The sequence below is a fragment of the Mandrillus leucophaeus genome, unplaced genomic scaffold (genome assembly GCF_000951045.1).
Source record: "Mandrillus leucophaeus isolate KB7577 unplaced genomic scaffold, Mleu.le_1.0 Scaffold236, whole genome shotgun sequence".
NCBI lineage: Eukaryota > Metazoa > Chordata > Mammalia > Primates > Cercopithecidae > Mandrillus > Mandrillus leucophaeus.
Genome location: NW_012102432.1, coordinates 1,354,529 through 1,378,291, shown reverse-complemented (window position 1 = coordinate 1,378,291; position 23,763 = coordinate 1,354,529). Strand labels below are relative to the sequence as shown.

Below are 23,763 nucleotides of genomic sequence, written 5' to 3'. Positions count from 1 at the left end.
AAAAAAAAAAAAAAAAAAAAAAAATGAGTGGCCTAGGGAAAAGAGAGGCTTTGTTCTGACAAATCGTTTTTGTTCACCACACACCCAACCTGCTAGTAGTTTCAACATAATTTTACTAAATACAACATTCACCCTGCTTTCTGTATTCTATTGATTTACTTAATAAAAACAAACCTGCTTTGTGATTCTTAGCTACACAGAACTAACCAGAGGTCCCAGTCTTTTTAGAAGATATAGCGTAAATTTCTAAAATTTGATTGCTATCCACAAGATAGAAAAATCTCAATATGTACTTGAATTTTCAAAAATTCATCATGATCACACAGCTATCAGAGAGGAATAAACATAAAAAACGCTAAAGTAACATGTAGAGGGCAGGAAAGAAAGCCCATCTGTTTTCAGTCCAATAAGTGATGAATGTGCAACAGAAAGGCATGAACTAAAAGAGCTTTGACAAAAGAATTTTCCTTTTTCAAAGTTAAAAGAAAGTTTAGTTCCCTTTTAAATAATAGAATCTTCTTTTTCCAGTTGATTTTTTTTTACTTCCAACTTTTAAGTTCAGGGGTACATGTGCAGGATGTGCAGGTTTGTTACATAGATAAACATGTGCCGTGATGGTTTACTGTACAGATTATTCCATCACCCAGGTATTAGGTATTAGGCACAGCATCCATTAGCTGTTCTTCCTGATGTTCTCCTTTCGCTCATCCCCCACCCTCCAACAGGCCCCATGTGTGTTATTCTCCCCCTCATGACCATGTGTTCTCATCATTCAGGTCCCACTTATAAGTCAGCACATGTGGTATTTGGTTCTTGGTTCCTGCATTAGTTTGCTAAGGATAATGACCCCTAGCTTCATCCATGTTCATGCAAAGAACATGATCTCATTCCTTTTTAAGCCTGTATATTATTCTGTGATATACATTTACCACATCTTCTTTATTCAGTCTATCATTGATAGGTATTGTATTAATCTGTTCTCATGCTGTGAATAAAGACCCAAGGCTGGGTAATTTATAAAGAAAGAGGTTTAATTGACTCATAGGTCCACATGGCTGGGGAGGGCTCACAGTCATGGTGGAAGGTGAATGAGGAGCAAAGTCATGTCTTACATGGTGGCAGGCAAGAGAGCTTGTGCAGGGTAACTCCCATTTATAAAACCATGAGATCTTGTGAGGCTTATTCACTACCATGAGAACAATATGGCGGTAAATGCCCCCATAATTCAATTATATCCATCTGTCCCTGCCCTTGACATGTGGGGATTATTACAATTCAAGGTGAGATTTGCGTGGGGACACAACCAAACCATCTCAGGCATTTAGGTTGATTCCATGTCTTTGTCATTGTGGCTAGTGCTGCAATGAACATGCACATGCATGTATCTTTATAATAGAATGATTTATATTCCTTTGGGTATATATCCAGTAATGGGATTGCTGGGCCAAATGGTATTTCTGCTGCTAGGTCTTTGGGAAATCACCACACTCTCTTCCACAATGGTTGAACTAATTTACACTCCCACTAACAGTGTAAAAGTGTTCCTTTTTCTCCACAACCTCACCAGCATTTGTTTTTTGACTTTTTAGTAATAGCCGTTATGACCGACATTAGATGGTATCTCATTGCAGTTTTGATTTGCATTTCTCTAATGATCAGTGATGTTGAGCTGTTTTTCACATGATTGTTGACCACATGTGTGTCTTCCTTTGAGAAGTCTCTGTTCATGTTCTTTGCCCCCTTTTTAATGGGGTTGTTTAGTTTTCTCTTATAAATTTAAGTTCTTTATAGATGCTGGATATTAGACCTTTGTCAGATGGATAAAGTGCAAAAAAACTTTCTCCCACTCTGTAGGTTGTATCTGCTCTGTTGATAGTTTGTTTTCCTGTGCAGAAGCTTTTTAATTTAATTAGACCCCATTGGTCAATTTTTGCTTTTGTTGCAATTGTTTCTAGTATCTTGATCATGAAACTTTGCCCGTGCTATGTCCTGAATGGCATAGTCTAGGTTTTCTTCTATGGTTTTTATAGTTTTGGGGTTTAATTTAAGTCTTTAATGCATCTTGAGTTGACTTTTGTATATGGTGTAAGGAAAGGATCCAGTTTTAATTTTCTGCATATGGCTAACCAGTTCTCCCAGTATAATTTATCAAATAGGGAATCTTTTTTCCATTGCTTTTGTCAGGTTTGTCACAGATCAGATAGTTGTAAGCGTGTGGCCTTATTTGTGGGTTCTCTATTGTATTCCATTGGTCTATGTGTCTGCTCTTGTACTTGTACAATGCTGTTTTGGTTACTGTAGCCTTGTAGTATAGTTTGAAGTTGGGTAACATGATGCCTCCAGCTTTTTTCTTTTTGCTTAAGATTGCCTTGGTTATTTTGGCTCTTTTCTGGTCCTATGAATTTTAAAATAGTTTTTCTAGTTCTGTGAAGCATGTCAATGGTAGTTTAATGGGAGTAGCATTGAATCTATAAATTGCTTTGGGCAGTGTGGCCATTTTCACGATATTGATTCTATCCATGAGCATGGAATGTTTTTCCATTTGTTTGTGTCATCTCAGATTTATTTGAACAATGGTTTGTAGTTCTTCTTAAAAAGGTCCTTCATTTCTCTTGTTAGCTGTTTTCCTCGGTATTTTATTCTTTTTGTGGCAATTGTGAATGGGAGTTCATTTGTGATCTGGCTCTCAGCTTGCCTGTTGTTTGTGTATAGGAATGCTAGCAATTTTTGCTCATTGATTTTGTATCCTCAGACTTTGCTGAAGTTGCTTATCAGCTTAAGAAGCTTTTGATCTGAGACAATGGGATATTCTAGGCATAGGATCATGTCATCTGCAAACAGGGATAGTTTGACTTCCTCTCTTCCTATCTGAATACACTTTATTTCTTTCTTTTGCCTGATTGCCTGGTCCAGAACTTCCAATACTATGTTGAATAGTAGTGGTGAGAGAGGGCAAACTTGACTTGTGCCAGTTTTCAAAGGGAATGCTTCCCCTTGAAAGGTTTTGCCCATTCACTATCATCGGTGGGTTTGTCATATATGGCTCTTATTATTTTGAGGTATGCACCTTCAAGATCTAGTTTATTTAGAGTTTTTAATATGAAGGGAAGTTAATTTTTATCAAAGGCCTTTTCTGCATCTATTGAGATAATCATGTGGTTTTTGTCTTTAGTTCTGTTTATGTGATGAATTACGTTTATTGCTTTGTGTATGTTGAACCAGCTTGCATCTCAGAGATGAAGCCAACTTGATCATGGTGGATAAACTTTTTGATGTGCTACCAGATTCAGTTTGCCAGTATTTTGTTGAGGATTTTTGCATTGATGTTTATCCAGGATAATGGCCTAAAGTTTCCTTTTTTTGTCATATCTCTGCCAGGTTTTGGTATCAGAATAATGCTGGCCTCATAGAATAAGTTAGGGAGCAGTCCCTCTTTTCAATTTTTTGGAATAGTTTCAGTCGGAGTGGTACCAGCTATTCTTGGTACCTCTGGTAGAATTCAGATGTGAATTCAACTGGTCCTGGGGTCCTGGGCCTCTTTTTTTTTTTTTTTTTTTTTTTTGGTAGGCTATTTATTCTACCTCAATTTCAGACCTTCTTATTGGTCTATTCAAGGATTCGACTTCTACCTGGTTTAGTCTTGGGAGGGTGTATTTGCTTTTTTGTTTTTGTTTTGTTTCTTTGTTTTTTTTTGTTCTTGTTGTTTTTTCTTCTTCTTTTTTTTTTTTTTTTTTTTTTTTTTTGATTGGTAGGCTATTTATTACTGTCTCAATTTCAGAACTCTCTATTGGTTTATTCAGGGATTCAATTTCTTCCCGATTCAGTCTTTGGAGGGCGTATGTGCTGGGAAATTATCCATTTCTTCTAGATTTTCTAGTTTATGTACATAGAGGTGTTTATAGTTTTCTCTGATGGTTGTTTGTATGTCTGTAGGGTCAGTGGTAATATCCCCCTTATCATTTCTAATTGTGTTTATTTGAATCTTCTCTATGTTTTCTTTATTAGTCTAGCTGTCAGTCTATATATTTTATTACTTTTCTCCAGCAAAAGCAGCTCCTGGATTCGTTGATTTTTGAAGGGCTTTTCATGTCTCTCCTTCAATTCAGCTCTGATGTTGGTTATTTCTGCTAGCTTTCAGGTTTGTGTGCTCTTGGTTCTCTAGTTCTTTTAACTGTGATGTTAGGTTGTTAACTTGAGATCTTTCTAGCTTTTTAGTATGGGTATTTAGTGAGTAAATTTCTCTCTTAACTCTGCTTTAGCTGCATCCCATACATGCTGGTACATTGTATCTTTGCTCTCATTAGTTTCAAAGAACTTCTTGATTTCTGCAATGATTTCATTATTTACCCAAAAGTCATCCAGGGGCAGGTTGTTCAATTTCAGTGTAGTTGTATGGTTTTCTGTGAATTTCTTAATTTTAAGTTCTAATTTGATTGTGCTGTGGTCCAAGAGACTGTTTGTTAGGATTTCAGCTCTTTTGCATTTGCTGAGGAGTGTTTTACTTCTGATTATGTGATCAATTTTAGAGTAAGTGCCATGTGGTGATGAGAAGAATATATATTCTGTTGTTTTGGGGTGGAGAGTTTCATAGTTATCTATCAGGTCAACTTGATCCAGACCTGAGTTCAGGCCCTGAATATCTTTGTCAATGTTCTGTCTCAATTATCTGCCTAATATTGTCAGTGAGGTGTTAAAGTCTCTCACTATTATTGTGTGGGAGTCTAAGTTTCTTTTAAAATCTCTAAGAACTTGCTTTATGAATCTGGGTGCTCCTGTACTGGGTGTGTATATATTTAAGATAGCGCTTCTTGTCGAATTGAAACCTTTACCATTATGTAATGCCCTTTTTGTCCTTTTGATCTTTGTTAAAGTCTGTCTTATCAGAAACTTGGATTGCGATTCCTGCTTTCTTCTGTTCTCCATTTGCTTGATAAATTTTCTTCCAGCCTTTTATTTTGATCCTCTGTGAGGCTTAAGATCCATATAGATGGATCTTGATTCTTTATCCAGCTTGCCATTCTGTGTCTTTTAACTGGGGCATGTAGCTCATTTACATTTAATGTTAGTATTGTTTTGTGTGGATTTGATCCTGTCATCATGATGCTAGTTGATTATTTTGCAGACTAGTTTATGTGGTTACTCCATAGTGTCACTAGTCTGTGTACTTCAGTGTGTTTTCGTAATGGCTGGTGATGGTTTTTCTTTCCATATTTAGTGCTTCCTTCAGAAGCTCTTGTAAGGCAGAGATTTAACATCCCACTGACAACATTAGGCAGATCATTGAAACAGCATTTGCCTGCCTCAGCATTTGCCCATCTGAAAAGTATCTTATTTCTCCTTCACCTATAAAGCTTAGTTTGGCTGGATATGAAATTCTGGGTTGAAAATTCTTTTCTTTTTTTTTTTTTGTTTGTTTGTTTGTTTGTTTTGTTTTGTTTTGTTTTCAGTACAAACTTAGGGCTCTTTATTCAGGCAATAAAGTAAGGTAGAGTAAAGTGGGAGGGCTACACCATCACCATGGCAACAGAAAGTCTCAAAAATGTAAAATCCCTCAACTTCTGTTGGGCAGACTCTTCCTAGCTCAGAAGAAACACATTTTGACTGGCTGAGAACAAGGCCAGGCAGCCTGGCCACGGTGTGAAGGAGTGGCTGGACATGCAGCCTCTGGTCAGGTCTGGAAGTGCTCAGTGAGAATTTCCAGCAGCTCCTGCTTCTTCAGCCCATTCTTCAGCCCGTATGCCTCTTTCAGCATGGGCACAGTGAACTTCCCCAGCGTGCCCTTGCAGATATCAGCCTTCAGCTCCTCTTCTGAATACTTCGCCTTGTGCCTTTTGCTTCCAAAAATCTTCATTATTGCGTTTTCTCTTCGTAAATTTCCCTTCAGGATTGTAATCCAGTGGGTAAACAAGCTCCTTAAACTCAGCCACCAGGGAGCCCAGTCTTTTAATCATTGCTTCAACTTAGAGCAATGTCAGGTCCACTGCTTATTCAGCCTCCATCAAATCCAAGGCCAAGGCCTCCAGGTTCCCGAAGTGCTGCTGCAGCCCGGGGTTCTCAAAGTTGTCACTTCTGTATGTGAAGCGGAGCTTCTGAATGATAGCCTTCATCTCGTCCACCTGCTCTGGAGTTGCTATGCCTTTTTCAGTAAAGGACATCTTCCTTTTATCATCAGCAAAGGATAAAAAGACAAGCTGGAATCCTGGAGGAGTTACCTGAATTTTCTGGTCCTCCATCCTCTTCCTGTGGCACCAAAGCCACAAAATAAGGAGACATGTTCCTGTGGGGTACGTATCTGTGCAATGCTACAACCTCCTTCTCCAGACACTTTATGTGCAGAGCACTAAACACGGTTGAGCTCCCAATCACCAGCAACTCCTCGGGGCACATGAACAGGGATGGCCTCAGGTGATTGTGCTTCTTCAGCATTACCAAGGGTTTGAAACCCATGAGCATCAAACCTGAATCATCAAACTGTTTTAGCTCTTCTGTTTCCTCTTTCTCCATTATAATCTGAGACTCCCATAGATCTGAGATCTCTTGGTATCGCTAGGCAGAAGCAAACTGCCAGTATTTGTGTTAAATTTTGATTTTCTTGATTTTCACTGGTTCATTTTTTTCCCAATAGAGCTTTATTGGAGAAGGCTTGAGAGCCTTCTGGACCAGATTATAAATTCCCAGAGATCACTATATCTTTGCTGAGCTTCACCTTTAACCTGCTGAGTGCTTGCTTCCTGGTCTCCTTGGTGCAAACCTTCTGCAACAGATCTTCTAGCTTGCTGGATTCCTCAAAGTGAACCCTGAGGTCCTCATCCTCTGCTATGCTGGTGATATCTCTATAGATCAAGGATATGTCAAAGCACCCAGGTTTCTTCAGGTGTATCAAGTGAAGGAAGATGCCTGTATGTCGGAGATCACTGGCTTTGGTCCTGGCCCAGCTGGCTTTGGCACTGTCATTGCCATGGGGGTTGTCTTCACTGGTGAACAGCATGATCTTCTTTTGACTCATCATGAACTGGACATCACTAAAGAGGTTGGCACAGACCCACAGCACTTCACTGAATGAGTCATCAGATCTGTAGTCCCTCAGGTCTTGGAAACATGTTTGTTCCTGCTGCCCCTTAAACTGGTCAAACTCTAGAATTCATTTTGCATCTGGATTCTCCAACTCCTGTAAGACATAAATATTTTACTGAATCTTCGTCTTTCTCTGTATCATAGAACTCCACTGCCAAGAGATCTCAATCACTGTTTATGATCTTACTGGTGTACACACTTTGCATACACTGGATGCTCATGTCAAAGGGAGTCAACTCATCTTCACTCTGAGATTCAAACATAGCCCTGGAAGCATCAACCACAAAAACCAAACTATCTCGTCCTGAATACTTATAGTCTCCACTTGCTTCAGGGTTCTCTTCTTGTTCTTCTTTGCTTCTTCATTGCCCTCAGTTTTGTAATGTGACTCCCACCTTTACATGTTGGCTGCTTCTCACTTTGGTGCAGGGAAGCGACCAACTTGGGCCAGAAATTCTTTCCTTTAAGAATGTTGAATATTGACCCCCAATCTCTTCTGGCTGTAGAGTGTCTTCTGAGAGGTTCACTGTTATTCTCATGGGCCTCCCTTTTTAGGTGACCTTGCCTTTCTCTTTGGCTGCCCTTAACATTTTTTGTTTCATTTCGACCTTAGAGAATCTGACGATTATGTATCTTGGGAATAACCTTTTCATGGAGTATCTTACTGGAGTTCTCTGCATTTCTTGAATTTGAATGTTGACCTGTGTTGCCAGGTTGAAGAAGTTCTCCTGGATGATATCCTGAAGTATGTTTTCCAAATTGGTTCCATTCTCCCTGTCTCTTTCACGTACCCCAATCAGTCATAGATTTGGTCTCTTTACATAATCCCATAGTTCTTGGAGGTTTTGTTCATTCCTTTACAGTCTTTTTTATCTATTATTTTCTGCCATTCTTATTTCAGAAAGACAGTCTTCAAGCTCTGAAATTCTTTCCTCCACTTGGTCTATTCTGCTATTAATACTTGTGATTGCACTGTGAAGTTCTTGTATTGTGTTTTTCAGTTCTATCGTGTTCCTCTCTAAACTGGTTTTTTTGACTGGCAGCTTCTGCATTGTCTTATTATGGCTTTTAGATTCTTTGTGTTGGGTTACAACACGCTCCTTTAGCTCAGCGATGTTCATTTTTATCCACATTCTGAAGACTCCTTCTGTCATTTCAGCGTGTCAGCCTTAGCCCTGTGTTAAGCCCTTGCTGCAGAAGCACTGTAGTCATTTAGAAGAAAGCGGGCACTCTGGTTTTTTGAGTTTTTGACATTTTTTAGTTGATTCTTTCTCATCTTTGGGGGCTTATCTACCTTTGATCTTTGAGGTTGCTAACAACTGGATGGGATTCTCATAGGGATTTTTTCTTGTTGTTGTTTTCTGTTTTGTTTTGTTTTGTTTTTCTTTTAACAGTCTGACCGCTGTTCCATAGGGCTGCTGTGGTTTGCTGGGGGTCTGCTCCAGACCTTAGTTATCTCGGTTTTTCCTTTACCTGGAGGTATCACCAGTGAAGTCTGTGAAACAGCAAAGATGGCAGCCTGCCCCTTCCTCTGGAAGCTCCATCCCAGGGGGTTACTGACCTGTTGCCAGGCCAAACACACTTGTAAGAGGTGCCTGAAGGACTTGTTTGGGAGGTCTCACCCAGTCAGGAGAAATGTGATCTAGTACCCGCTTAAAGAAGCAGTCTGGCTGCTTTTCGATAGAGCAGCATGCTGTGTTGGGGATCTCTTCATCCTCCAATCAGACTGGGAACCCCAAGGCCCACAGGCTGGACTGGCTGAGATGCTTGAACAGCCAAGGTAGTGGCATGCCCCACCCCCAGGGCACTGCATCCCAGGGAGAGATCAGAGCTCTGTCCATACCATATGTGCAGGTTGAGGTAGCTGGAGGCCCAGCTGGAAGGTCTCACCCAGTGAGGGGGAATGGATTGAGGTCCCGCTTACAGAAGCAATCTGGCCATATTCTGGCAAAGCAGCTATGCTGCACTGGGGAAACTATTCCTCATCCAGACCATTTGGACGCTCCAAAGTCCACAGGCTGAAACAGCTGAGTCAACCAAACAGCAGAGATGGCAGCCTGCCCCTCCTCTCAGGGCCCCATTTCTTCTCAGGCAGGCACCCTGTTACTGCAGGCTGGCTGAAATTCCAAGCCAGTGGGTCTTGTCTTCTGAGGTGCCATGGAAGTGGGACCCACAGACCAATGCTGCTTCGCTCCTTGGATTCAGCCCCCTTCCTAGGGGTGTGTATGGACACCATGCATTGCCTGGGCTGCAGACACCTTTGTTGGGGATCCCAGGACTGGAGTATGTAAAGTTCCTGGATCTAGGTGCATGCCTGAGCAGCTTCTCTGCCAAGACTCCACACAGCTCTGTGTGTTGGACCCAAGGCCCTGGTGGTGTGGGCTCATGAAGGGATCTCCTGATTCGCAGGTTGCAAAGATCTGTGGGAGAAGCATGGTTTCCCAGGGTTGCACAATCACTCACTGCTTCCCTTGGCTGGGGGTAGGGATTCCCTTGGCTCTGTATCACACCCAGGTGGGCCATCACCCTACCCTGCTTTTCTTCCTTCTCCATGATTCGGGTTGTTTCCCCGATCAATCCCAATGTGGATAGCTCGATAATTCAGTTGAAGGTGCTGTATCCACTCACCCCAGTTCATAACCAAGTCTGATCACTTGTTAATCTCCTAAGTAACCCAGATGTATCTACTTTATTCTACTTTGACCACCACAACCTTAGGCCAAGCTGTCATCATCTTGTCTGGGCTGCTGCACCAGCCATCCTATCTATTCTTAGTAACCCAGTTAACTTTTTCTATACTCTTACTTCAAATGAACAACAACAAAAAAAACCTTCATAAAAGTAACCTAGTTACATTTAACCAAATAAAAAGCATTTTAACCAAAACCAAATAAATATATACATATATGTGTGTGTATGCTTAAATTGCTTCAAAGATAATGAGCTCTTATGTTGCTGTAGTTCCCTATATTCTTTATAGTAAATCCTACAAGATTTGCTCACTTTTTGATACCAACCCCCAGTACTAAATAAGCTATTTGTGGGTCTCACGCTACTAGATTTTCATATAGAGGATAGTGTATGTGTCCTAGGTAGTGGTCATAGATATTGCTTCCAATGTTGCTGATCTCAGTAGCATAAAGAAGATATAGCCCAGTAAATGGAAGGGCAAAGGAGAATAAAATTTTTAATAGCTTTGCTCTCTTAGTGCTTTGTCTGTAAGAATCACTGTTGCAGTTGACATTCGTTGCCATTTTGCTTTTTCATTTTGAATTGTGGAGCCAGACTGTGTCTCTGTGTTGAGGGGAGGAGAAGGAATGACCTCAGAAATGTCAGAATTATTACTAATGGCAGCCTTTAAGCTTGGATAGGTGGGCAACAGTGCTTGATCAATCTGCTTAAATGCTGACTGTAGAGAAGGGACCTGAAACAATAATGGGAAGCTATTTAAAATTTGGAAGAGGCAAAATACGTGATAGGAAAGATGTGGCTTATTTTCAAGTACAGGCCATGTGGTATGGTAGCAGCAGATGCCTAAGGAATAAGGGCAGCGTCTGAGCAGAGCTAAATGTAACCTCACGTCTGTCATTTCCTACTTGTGACATTGGGCAGAGTACACAATCCCTCTGAGCCATCACCTTTCTTGCATGTAAAATGAAATCATACCACCCACTCAAGGGGCTGTTGAGAAGATTAATGAGATTGTGTATACAAAATTCCAGCCACCATAGATGCCGGTTTGCTTTTTTCTCCCTTGCTTCTGTTTTAACATTGCAGATAATTTATACTAACAGGTGATCAAGGACTAGACCTAAGGCTCCTTCCAAGAGACTAGCCCACCTCACAGACCTTGAAGAGAGAGTGTAATTCACTGCAGAGGACTTCCTCCCACTTATTCCTGCTAAAAAAGTTCCTGGAGAGGTTTGAATAGACATTAGAGACAGTCGGTGGTACTTGTTCTTATGCAATGCTGTCAGATGAATTTTTCTATCTGATGCAGATTGGTCCGAGGCCAGCTTCCTGACCTCAGGTTGCAAGTGGTGACTAGGAGCAATTGTTCATGACAACTTGTGTTCTTGCACATGGCTCACAACCAAGGGTAAAATAGCCTCCAGACTGTATATCCCAGAAATAAATCTAGGTATTTCTACTCAGACTAATTTTTCTCTAAGGGGACACTGGAGCTTTTCTGGGACTGAACCACCCATCTGGCCTCATTTCAGAAAAGGCAGAAGGCCTTATGCTGAATGCGTACTCAAAACCTAAGACAGCCAAGGCAAATAGACTTAATGTGCTTGACAACTAATCTACTGGTGGTGACTGCCTCACTAGATGGCTGTAGAATTCCCAGTCCCCTTCTGGGCTGAGCATAAATTGTGTGCCTCGATCAGTGATGATGTCTCCCATACGTACTGTGGAGGGTTGTCAAGGCACACATGACAGAATTGGAAACCTCATTATCTGGGGATCCTCAAAGTACCACTTTAGTTCAATAAGGACACTGGCTATTATTCAAGAACTGGTCTTAGCCACACATACAAACCATAGTGTCATGACTGAGTAACTCCTTGAGCTGGGTGACAACAGCATGAACACAATATACAAAAACAACCTCAATTTTTTATCAGTGCCTCAAAAGCTTCCAGACCCACTAATAATTTTGAATGTCACTAGGGATGTATTCTGCATACTATCTACTCCCTCACAACCTGGTGATTCTGGGAACTCAGGGACTTTCCTAGCATCACTTGAAATCACTGAAAGCCAAGGCTAACCCTGGTGCTTTTATCATCACTTCCAGCAGCCTCCCTCAGGTAGGAACACACTGGAGTACAAAAGAAAACAAAATGTACTGTTCCTGACAAAAATCCCAGGACTTTGAAATATTTAGACTTTTTAAGCCCAAAGACCACCTGTCTTCTAGCCTGCTGCCTGAGCTATTGATCTTCTGCCAGGTACATGTATTCATGATCAGTCAAAGATGTCATCCCATGGAGAATTTAATGAAAGAAATCTACAGAAGGGCTCCATCTACCCATCTATTGTCTTTCCTCCTTGTCCAGAGGAGAAGCAAGGATGCACATCTGTGCAGCGAGCACCAGGTGTTAAATAAAATCATTATCTAAAACCAATACCTTCCCATGGACTCCAGGATTGCAGTATTAGCACAAGTGAACTATAATTTATACCAAACAAGGATTCCTGAAAAACATAACTAGCCAGAATCATGAAGAGTGATAAAAGATCTTTTTATTATGGCCACATTGAGTACATATTAGACTGCTCAGACGTTTCTGATCATGATTCCATTAGGCTATTACATAATCTGAATGTTGGGTGATATTGTTATTCTTGCTCTCCTGACTCATCAAAAACTATACAGTGCCAGCCCCACCATGAAGACATCAACCTGATACCCATGTCAGAAAGTATGTGTTTCACTTTACCTTGGCAGAATCTTGGGACACAGAGGTCTGTCTGTGTCCTTTGAACAAGTGGAGTTCTGGATTGGAAATAACCCCAGTTCTCCATCTTGCCCACTGTCTCTAATTCTACACTTTTCACATGTTTTTAATCTGGTAATTCTTTTTGCTTTGTCTTTCAAGTGAAATTTTACCAAGAATCCATTTGTCGTTGTTGTTTTTGTTTTCCAGTACTGCCATAGCAAAGTACTACAAATTAGGTGGCCTAAACAACAGAAATGTATTGTCTCACAGTTCTGGAGGACAGCAGTCTGAGATCAAGGTGTTGGAGGACTGATTCGTCTGGAGGGCTGTGAGGGAGAATTTGTTCCATGGCTTTCTCCTAGTTTCTGTGGTTTGCCAGCAATCTTTGGCTTTTCTTGGTTTGTGAAATCATCACCCTATCTCTGTCTTGTAGTTTCTATGGTGTACTCTGTGTGTCTGTGTGTGTGTCTGTCTCTGTGCTCAAATTGCTCCTTTTTCTAAGGAGTCTAGACATATTGGATTGGGATCCTTCCTAATGACCTCACTTTCATTCGATGTTCTACAAAGACCCTCTTTCATAAGCACCAGAGGTTCGGACTTCCATATTTCGAGGGGAGCACACTTCAACCCATAACAAATCTCTATTAGAAAACATAAAAGTGAAGCTGTTTCCCTTAAAATGGGATGGGAAACTAAAGCCCTTTCTCTCTCTTTCATTCGTCCCCCTTTTTCTCTCTTGACATTTCTCTAAAATGCTCTGGGCTACTTAAAACATAGTTTTTAAAATCAGCTCTCCAATAAAAATGATATGCAACAATAAAATATTTTAGCAGTTGTCAGAGGTCTAGTATGAGTTAAGTCTTGCATTTACCAATTTAATATTAACTCCAGTCTTAAGGAACCAGTCTTGTGACTTATTGCACTGCAGAGGGCAACTCCTTTAAAAGAGCACAGGAAGGCTGTGAGGGCCTCAGGTGGGGCAGGGTAGGGGGTGGGGTTTGTAAGGGAACTCTCTCTGAGGATTGTCTCTGTTGAATCTGACTGTATCACTGGAGAGAACAAGGTTTTATCCATCAAACCCTCACTGACAACTCATAAAGTGTTGGTGTCACTTCCTTGGGGAAGCCAAACCTCCTGTGGGCCATTAGCACAGACCATCAGAACCTCAATGAGATGCACGGGTGAGCCAAGAACAGATTTATTTACTGGTCCTCTTCTTTCCTCATGCTGCCAGATCCAGTACCTTCCCAATTACAAAACCAGAAAGTCAATTCCAAACTCCCTGCATTTTAATTCCTGAAGAACTCAGCTATTCAGTTACCTGCTACATACACAGAATTTGTCGATCTTGAAAACTGGCAAGACAGCAAAGTGTATTGTTCACCTTGGAGCAGCAAAAATCAGGTAGGGAAAACCTGTTAGCTCCAGAAGAGCACCCATTATCAAGGAGGCCCCCACACTCCCAATGTCCCTCTCCTTCACAGTCACATCCTGTGTCTGCATTGCTCTTCAGGCACATTGGTTTCTATTAATTTCTTCATGAAAGCACTGGGGAAGTATCCTTATTTTTTGACTATTGAGAAATCTGTATTAATGCCATTGACAAGGATAGACCAGAAGGGTTCTTCTACCAGAATCCCAGAACACAATCACAAATACCTTTCCAAATGTTTTGCAATCCATCCCAATCATATTAGCAGATAAACTGATTGTCCCATAAGTTCTGCTTTAATGAGGCATACGTGTTCCTAAGAAATAATGCAGTAAAAGCCACAAGACTTATGGAAAAAATGGGTCAGGGGAACAACACTCAAATGCTTCAACGGCAATATTTAAAAATAGAGATCTATTAAAATGATGTAATATATTTATACATATTAGATGGTTAAGAAGTACATATATACTACAATAAATGGGGCATTTTACTTTGAAAAGTATCTGCAGTTTACTTGTGGAAATTCGCAACAGAAGGATTGCAGACTATGAGTTACTGTGAAGTAGAAGAAAAGTTGTCTGAAATTTGACGGAAAATTGTTCCCTAATATTCCCAAATTGTTATGTTCAGGTTGTTTCCTAATATATCAATCATATTGGGACAAATTCACGTTTCAAAGCAAGCATGCTAGCAGAACTGATGGTACTTGAAGCCACATCTTTAATTTACACCATCATCAGAGAAAAAATCAGACCAGCTTCTTCAAGCACTCCCAGCCTCTACCTTCAGATATCCCTTTCCATATTAATCTTCATTTCCAGCCTTATTTTCAGCACCTGCTGCCCTCTGCTCCCCCAAATCATTCTAAGGCCAGGAAGCAAACCATCTGAGAGATGCAATGTAACTAACAGTAAACTGTAGAAAAGTCCTCGGAGTGGAAACTGGATTTGGTTCTCCACTTTGTACATACATTTGACTAGCTGGCTACAAAGCTGGTAGCAGAACAACTTCATCAAACTTTTGCAGGGGTTTCAAAAATTGTTAGGTTCATTTCTGGGCTGCCTCCGAAGAAAAGAAACATGCTTGAGATGTTGTTCTGAGCTACTCTCCTCAAAGCTCTCTGGAGTATGTACCTTGGGTTTCTGCTCACTTGCATCTTGATCTTCCCTCCTTTTCTGGAACAAGGCTAATATCCCTGTCTCTTCCTTTGCACTCTGCTCCTGACAATGTAGAATGTACCTCTCTCCGTAGCCTTGCTGGGAGCCATGCCAGGCCACACCCCAGCATATCTTGTTGACTTTGTCAAAGTTCCATTTTCACAAGGCATCTGCTAGAATGCCAGTCCTTCTTGCCTCACAATTAACTCAAATTATTTGCTCATCTACTCCACCCAAAAGTGCATCTGCCTCGGTGAACCAACAGTAAGATTACTGAACGGGACATTTCTTTTTGGTCATGATTCCGCAAGAAGTTCAATTTTTCAGCCTGCATCATTTTCAGAATATTGTGGGAACTCACTGCGTTATTTGAATGGAGTCAATTTAGTAACTGCCTTGTAAAAGAAATGGCATATTCATTCTTTCCAAATAATATAACTGTGATGCTATTTTGTAATTTCTGATTATATTAAGATATTAGCATATTTGTTGCAAATAAACTAAGTGTTATTTTTATTAGTAGTTTGGCTTTAATTAATGTTTGGTAGTACGAATAATTTTAGAATTAAACCATGAACAGGTTTGAATCAGCAGCCTAATCTTCACATTCTAAAATAACTTTAAATGAATGAGTGCATAAAGAAGGCAGATTCATCTTGATGTGTATGAAGGAGCTGACATAGGCACTTTCTCTGTTTCTTCTTTAGTGTCACATGTGAAACAAATTGACTCTCTTGATATCCATATGGTGCATTTAGGGCTCCAATTGTTTTCTTGCATTATAAATCTGTACTTGTCCTAACTAAATTTCTACTTTCACCATATTTTATTGACAACAATCTGTTTGAGCTGAGGTTCAGTTTGGCTATTGAGACTGATTGCCAAAAAGTGAATTTGCCACCAGAAATTCAATTCTAAAAACAATATTAATAAAACTAGACAGCTGCCCCTCTGTATTTTAAAGCAGTAAAAACATTATTTGGCTTCTCATTTACATGGCAGATCCGATTCATCATGTTAACATAGTTTAACAGAAGAGGAAATATTTCACATAGATAGCAGTGTGCAAAGCAGTCACTTCTAGAAAGAACATAATAATTTTTTTAAAAAGAAAATACAATATGGAATCAATGAATGGAATCATAACAATGACATTTACAGTATCACATAGAAGATTATGATTCTTTGTAAGTAAAACAAAGTGAAAATTAAAATGTACTTATATTTAAAATTAAAAAGATAAAAGAAACTGGCTTCTTGGAAAGAGCATCATATATTTAAAAACTAAAATAAAGAGTGCAATTAAAAATAAGTCAAAACAATTTCAGGGACAAAAAAAGGAAATATTTAACATTTATTATAATACTTGAGTTTTCCTTCCTTCATGAAAAGAGTGCTGAAAATCATTTTTAAAAATTTTAGTTCTAAATAAAATAGATTCAAGAGTTTTTAAAGTTCACTGAAAATTGCTTTGGAATTGGAGAAAATAACATTTAATGATTTATAGCTTTTAGGAGAGAAAGGATACAAGTCAATGACTTGAAGAAATGGAAAGAATGAAGACTCAGGAAATAACACAGAGAATGTAAAAGATAAGAATATTCCACAGAGAAGTTAGAAAATATAAGTGTAGTTTTGGGGACTCCGATTAGGACAAATGGCATTAGTTTTTGTTTTTTACAAAAACTCTAAAAGGAGCTTAAAATGGTTTATTTTTCCACAATGCAGGAGTGATAAGACACAGTTTTAAGTGTTTTAAGTGTCTGTGTGTGTGTGTGTGTATGCATACATGTGTGTGCATGTGTATGCATATATATTTTGGTATGTAACCACACGTGTTCATGCAAGAATGTGCCTGGGTATGCATGTGCATATTTATGTGTGTAAACACTATGGTGACTCTAAATGCTTTGATCCTCTGTATCATATATTTCTCAAGTTAAGAAAAGGGTATTCGCCATCCTGCTCATTGGAAGGTGCAGCTGAGGTGATGTTTTCTTCTATTATTTTCCTTTCAGCTTCTTGCTCCAATACTTCTATCTCCTGCAGGCGTTTTTCCAATAACTCAGCCTGCCTCTTCTGTTTATTTTTCAGCTTTTTCTTTTTGTTTTTTAGATATTTTTCCCATAAGTTTCTTCTGCGGAGCCGTACTCAGTGCAGACCCTGAAGGAGGCGGAATACCTGCTTTCTGCCACTCAGTGGTCTCAGCTGCCGTTCTTCTCACATATGCATCATCCATACACATCAAGATGTTTTGCGGCTTTATGTCAGGATGAATAATCTTGGTCTTACTGTGTAAATAATCTAACCCTTGAAGGAACCATCGAATGATTCTCTTCACACAACGTACTGGGAGGCCTTGATAGTTGGACTTGATGATCCACTTGAGGAGATGGTGGCCAAGCACTTCAAAGATCATGCACACGTGTATCCCATTCACGCCTGAAATCTTGAAGCCGTCAATGAGCTGGATCACCATGTCTTTGGGTCACTGGGATCACTTTCCTGAACACATTTGAGCAATTTTATTTCATCCTAGGCTGTGTCTGTATAATGCTGAGCACTTTTGACAACTTTCATTGCAACAAATCTTTTCCCCTACATATCCCAACACAGCCAGACAGTAGAGAAGTGCCCCCGACCAAGCTTTCTAATAACATGATACCAGCCATTGACGAGGCCTGCAATTTTCACTGGATGATAGCCACCTTTGCAGTAGTCCGCAGGGTCCTCTTGCTCCTCATCATCTGATCCAGGATCTCCTCCTTTGGCTCTGGTGGTGTGGGATCTGCCAAAATTGGCGGTGGCGGTGGTGCTGGTGGCGGGGAAGGAGGAGGAACTAAAGGAGCTTTCTGTTGAGGCTCCGGATTTTTTGGGTGTTTCTCTCTTTTCGGCCTCCGCTTTTGGGCCTAAATGGGAAGCACTATCCTGGAGCTCATTCCAACGCGGCGGAAGCGGGTCTTGGGGCTTCGCGAAGGCGGCGGCTAAGCGTGAGGGTGAGGAGACCGGCCGGGCTGTGGCTTCCACTGGCTCAAACCGGCAGGAGGTAAGAACTGCGCCTGCGCCGCCGCCGCCGCCGCCGCCGCTCTGGCAGATGGCGAATACTGCCCAGAGGTGAAACTAAAAACAACAGGATTAGAGGCGGCGGCCAAGGCAGAGACCGCAAAGGGAAATGGTGAAGCTGAGGACCAGGAAGAGAAAGAAGACCCTGAGAAAGAAAACATTGAAAAAGAAGATGATGTAGATCAGCAACTTGCGAACATAGACCCGAGGTGGATAGAATCACCTAAAACCAATGGCCATCATGGAAATGGCCCATTCTTACTGGAGCAGCAACTGGACGATGAAGAGGATAATGAAGAAGACTGCCCAAATCCTTAGGAATATAATCTTGATGAGCCAAATGCAGAAAGTGATTACACATACAGCAGCTCCTATGAACAATTCAACAGTGAATTGCCAAATGGATGGCATAAAATTCCCGAGTCACAGTTTCCAGAGTTTTCCACCTCGTTGTTCTCTGGATCCTTAGAACCTGTGGCCTGCGGCTCTGTGCTTTCTGAGGGATCACCACTTACTGAGCAAAGGGAAAGCAGTCCGTCCCATGACAAAAGCAGGACGGTTTCAGCCTCCAGTACTGGGGATTTGCCAAAAGCAAAAACCCAGGAGGCTGACTTGTTGGTGAACCCCCTGGATCCACGAAATGCTGATAAAATTAGAGTAGAAATTGCTGACCTGGGAAATGCTTGTTGGGTGCGTAAACACTTCACAGAAAACATCCAGATGCGTCAGCACCGTTCCGTAGAGGTTTTAATAGGAACGGGATACAACAGCACCCCTGCGGACATCTGGAGCACGGCATGTACGGCATTTGAGCTGGCAACGGGCGATTATGTTTGAACCACATTCTGGGGAAGACTATTCCAGAGACGAAGATCACATAGCATTGATCATTGAACTGCGGGGGAAAGTCCCTCGAAAATACGCTATGTTGGGGAAATGTTTCAAGGAGTTTTTCACCAGAAAAGGAGAACTGCGACATGACCGAGCCGAAGCCCTGATGCCCTTTTGATGTACTTGTGGAGAACTATGGCTGGCCCCATGAAGATACTGCACAGTTTACAGATTTCCTGATCCCGATGTTAGAGATGGTTCCCGAAAAAACGAGCCTCCGCTGGCTAATGCCTTCGGCATCCTTGGTTGAATTCTTAGCACATTCTACCAGTATTGCATTCTGAGCTAGCAAATGTTCCCAGCGCATTGGACCTAAACGGTGACTCTCATTCTTTAACAGGATTGCAAGTGAACTGGCTTCGCCCTCAGACCTTTGTTTTGCTTTGAAGTACTGTTGTTTGACATTTTGCTTTTTGTGCACTGTGATCCTGGGGAAGGGTAGTCTTTTGTCTTCGCCTTAGTAGTTTACTGACCATTTTCTTCTGGAAACAATAACATGTCTGTAAGCATTGTTTCTTGTGTTGTGTGGCATTCAAATGTGTGTGTGTGTGTGTGTGTGTGTGTGTGTGTGTTTTAATGAGAAATACTTTCCCCTCTGTGTTTTGGCAGGGTTTGTAACCATGAAAAAAAAAATTTAGCTGAGTACTATATAATTTACAATCTTAAAAAATTATCAAGTTGGAACCAAGAAATGGCAAGGAAATGTGCAATGTTATCTTCTGGCAAAGGGACATCATTCCTGTATTATAGTGTATGTGTAATCACACCCTGTAAATGTTACTTTCCATTAAACATGGGAGGGGGGCTCAAATTTCAAAAAAGCTACCAAATCTTGAGTGCTATGTAGCCTACCTCGCATAGCCGACTTTAACTGCTCCAAGGAGTTATGCAAACTTTTCATTCCATAACAGTCCTTTCACATTTGATTTTAAACAAAGTGACTCCGGATTGTAAGATACCATTCTCTATATGGCACTTTAAAGGAAGAAAAGATATGCTTCTCATTCTAAAATATGCTTTATAATTTAGCAGTCCCATTTGTATTTCTGCATATTTTTAAAAGTATTTTTAAAGAAAAAGAGTGATTTCACTTTAAAAATGTAAAGACTTAGTACCATATCATATTGCCTCCTCTGGGCACTGTAAGTTAAGCTCTACATAGATTAAATATGAAAAGAGAAGCATGTTCATTGTGTGGAATTAAAAAATACATATATTTTTGGAAAAGCATGATCATGCTTGTCTAGAACACAAGGTATGATATATACAATTTGCAGTGCAATGGGCAGAATACTCCTCACAGCTCAAAGGTAACAGTGATCACATTCATTCCATAGGTAGCTTTATGTGTGGCTACAACAAATTTTAGTAGCTTTTTTATTGTCTTTCCATGAAATGACGTTGAGAAAATGATTTTCCCTTTGCAGGTTGCACAGTTTTGTTTATGCATTTCCTTAAAATTAATTGTAGAATCCAAGACACAAACCACAGTAGGCAATGCAATTTTAGAATGTAATATATAGAGGTATATTTAGCCTCTTTTAGAAGTCAGTGGATTGAATGTCTTTTTATTTTAAATTTTACATACATTAAGGTGCCTCATTTTTTTACTTTGTCCATTAACATTTATTCATGTGCCTTTGCAATAACTAGATTGTGAAAAGCTAACAAGTGTTGTAACAATAATCCATTTTTGAGGTGCTTGCAGTTGTCTTAAAAATTAAAGTGTTGGCCGGGTGTGGTGGCTCACATACCTGTAATCCCAGTATTTTGGAAGGCCGAGGTGGTGGATCACGAGGCTAGGAGAGCGAGACCATCCTGACTAACATGGTGAAACCCCATCTCTACTATAAATACAAACAATTAGCCAGGCGTGGTGGTGGGCACCTGTAGTCCCAGCTACTTGATGAGGCTGAGGCAGGAGAATGGCGTGAACCCGGGAAGTGGAGCCTGCAGTGAGCCGAGATCACGCCACTGCGCTCCAGCCTGGGCGACACAGAGAGACTCCGTCTTAAAAATAAATAAATAAATAAATAAATAAATAAATAAATAAATAAATAGTTTTGTTTTGTTTTGTTTCCAGAAAAAAAAAGAAAAGAAAAGAAAAGAGTAAAGAGAGAGTAACCATAGGCTCTCTATTTTTTTGTATTCAAGCAGGCAGAACACCCGAATGATTAAAAACATGACTTTAGAGTCATACGCACCTGGGTTACAGTTCTGACATTTCACTTCGACATCATATCAGGCAATTTCATTAATCTTCCATGTCTCAATTTCTTCTTTATAAATTGAAAATGGTAGTAACTTCTTCATAAGACTGTTTTAAGGATTGAATGAAATCATGTATAAAGCCCTCAACATAGTGCCTTAGCACAGTGTATAATCAATACATGATACTCACTGTAATTAATATTTTTACTGATACATGTACCAGGAATGAAACCAAAAAAAAAAAAAAACCAGAAAGTCCAGCAAAAAAAAATAGAAGACAGGAGGAGAGAATTGAGAATTGATAGACCAATATCTGTCATAGTTCAAAAGACTTATGCAAGAGGAACCAAAAGCCTCCACTAATCCATGACTGCTCTCTTCTCAGCAAGACTGTGACTACACAGACAACTCAGAGGATGGGAATAGTGAGGTTCCACAATAAATTTCATACTAAAACGCACTGCCCGGTAGCAGAAACATTAGCTGATAGTGATGAATACAATAGCCTAGCGTTTAACAGAGATATTTAAAGCAGCACATGACATTTTCATAACTACCCTTCACTAGCAGTCTAAAAACAAAGAATAAAAAGCTTCTCTTTGATCAAACCATGTTCCAAAATGAAATAAATCCCTTGGTTTTATGTGTATGAGTATATTTACCCTGAAAATCTATACATATATTCACAAATACATGCACAGAGCAATGTAGTACATGTAGCTGTGTAAGAATAAATGGCTTTAAAAACATATCAGCAAATCAACAACTGAATCATTAAACTGACAGGAAACCTTGTTCAAGATTCCCATGTCATTCTGCAAAGAATGTACTGGATCTGACTAGAATGCATTAAGAGACCAGGGTGTTTGGAGTTTGAAAAACATCTTTAAAGGAAAAGAAAGAGAAGTATGATTGTTAGAAAAGGAAGCAGATGTTCTCACCAGAATAAAAAGTCAAATTATGAACACTTGAGCTTTACAACAGCTTTAAATAAGCCTCTGTGGTGAGGCATAAGAACTTTAAACTTTAATGAAAGCAAAAATCATTTCATCATACTGATGGCATAGAGTATTTCTTTTTCTTTTCATGTTTTCTTCTTTATTCTTAGTTCTTTTCCATTTTTTTCTTCCTTGTGACCTGGTATTTGCTTCTGTTATAAATTAGGACTGTGCTAGCAAAAGGAAATGGACCAAGGAGGCATTTATCTGAATAATTCAGGCAGAAACAATTTATACTTGAAGTAGCAAGAAGTTTTAGACAAAGGAGAATTTTTGCTTGGATTAACCCTCGACCTGGTTCAGCTTCAGACATAAAATAATGATGATACCCGTGGTGCTGTAACTTTGATTCATCCAGTGTACTGAACAGTCTGCCCGGTGCTTTGGGACCCTGTTGTGATAATGCCAGCATTATCATGCATGTGAATGCTTACTTTTGAACACCGTTACTCAATTCTCATATCCTGAAAAACTTAGTGAGGGAAAATCGCATGCATTCAACATTTATAAACCCTGATAAGCTCAGTTTCTAAATACTGGCATGAGTGTGGACTGGAAGGGCTGTTATCGGAGGCCCTGCCTTATGAGAACATCATGCCTAGTATTTCGACAACCTGCCGATAGACTGCAAGTGATGGATCTACAGCAGGATGAAGACTTCTGAATTAGCATTCAGGCCTTTCTCTCCGCTCACAGTGGAGACAGGAGAAAAGGAAAAAAAAAGAAGGATTCGATCTTTTCTCCTTGCCCCTGTAGTTTTCTTCCGACAGTAGACCTCTATTGATGGGAATGGACCTGATACGCAGAATAAGAGAGTGGGGTGTGCCTTTGTTGGCATGTTGTCTGAAATGACCTCAGCAAAGAATGCTGTGGAAAACAAATGGTGATTCTAAAGAAAAGGCATTTGTAACTTTTTAAAATAGATTTTACTTTAACTTCTGGAATAGATGTGCTGAACGTGCAGGTTTGTTATACAGGTATGCATGTGCCATGGTGGTTTCCTGCACCTATCAACCCCCTCATCTAGGTTTTAAGCCCCGCATGCATTAGGTATTTGTCCTAATGCTCTCCCTTCCCTTACCCCTCACCCCCTCCCTGACATGCGCAGGTGTGTGATGTTTCCCTCCCTGTGTCCACGTGTTCTCATTGTTCAACTCCCACTTATGAGTGAGAACATGCAGTGTTTGGTTTTCTGTTCCTGTGTTAGTTTTCTTTTAAAATCTTTGAAAGATGAAATATTAAGAGAAAAGAAAATTATTTTATGGAGATGTTTCTCCAATAGGCAAATTAGTTTAGAAGGAAAATTAATGACATCTAACCAGAGAAATCAACTCAGTGGACTGCATCAAATCGGCTCTCAGTGCAGCTAAAGCAAAGCAGGCAGAAAAAGGCAGAGAAACAGCTTCCTGGGTCTGGGTCTACTTGTACCAGCGGCCCCTTGCTGGGGTAGATGGGGCTCCCAGGACTTGCCTCGGCACTGTCAGCCC

General features: G+C 40.3%; 1 protein-coding gene and 2 pseudogenes across 3 annotated transcripts in view; 2 read left to right on the top strand and 1 right to left on the bottom strand.

The window, feature by feature from the left end:
• Positions 1–23,763, top strand: part of NKAIN3 (Na+/K+ transporting ATPase interacting 3) — a 750,305-nt gene that overhangs the window by 592,928 nt on the left and 133,614 nt on the right. The gene's annotated exons all lie outside the window — the stretch shown is intronic.
• On the bottom strand, positions 5,669–7,477 carry LOC105541245 (annotated as a pseudogene).
• Positions 12,056–19,325, top strand: LOC105541244 (annotated as a pseudogene). Its single transcript, XR_001006318.1, has 3 exons — positions 12,056–12,176; positions 17,870–18,109; positions 18,157–19,325. The product of XR_001006318.1 is annotated as an SRSF protein kinase 2 pseudogene (transcript).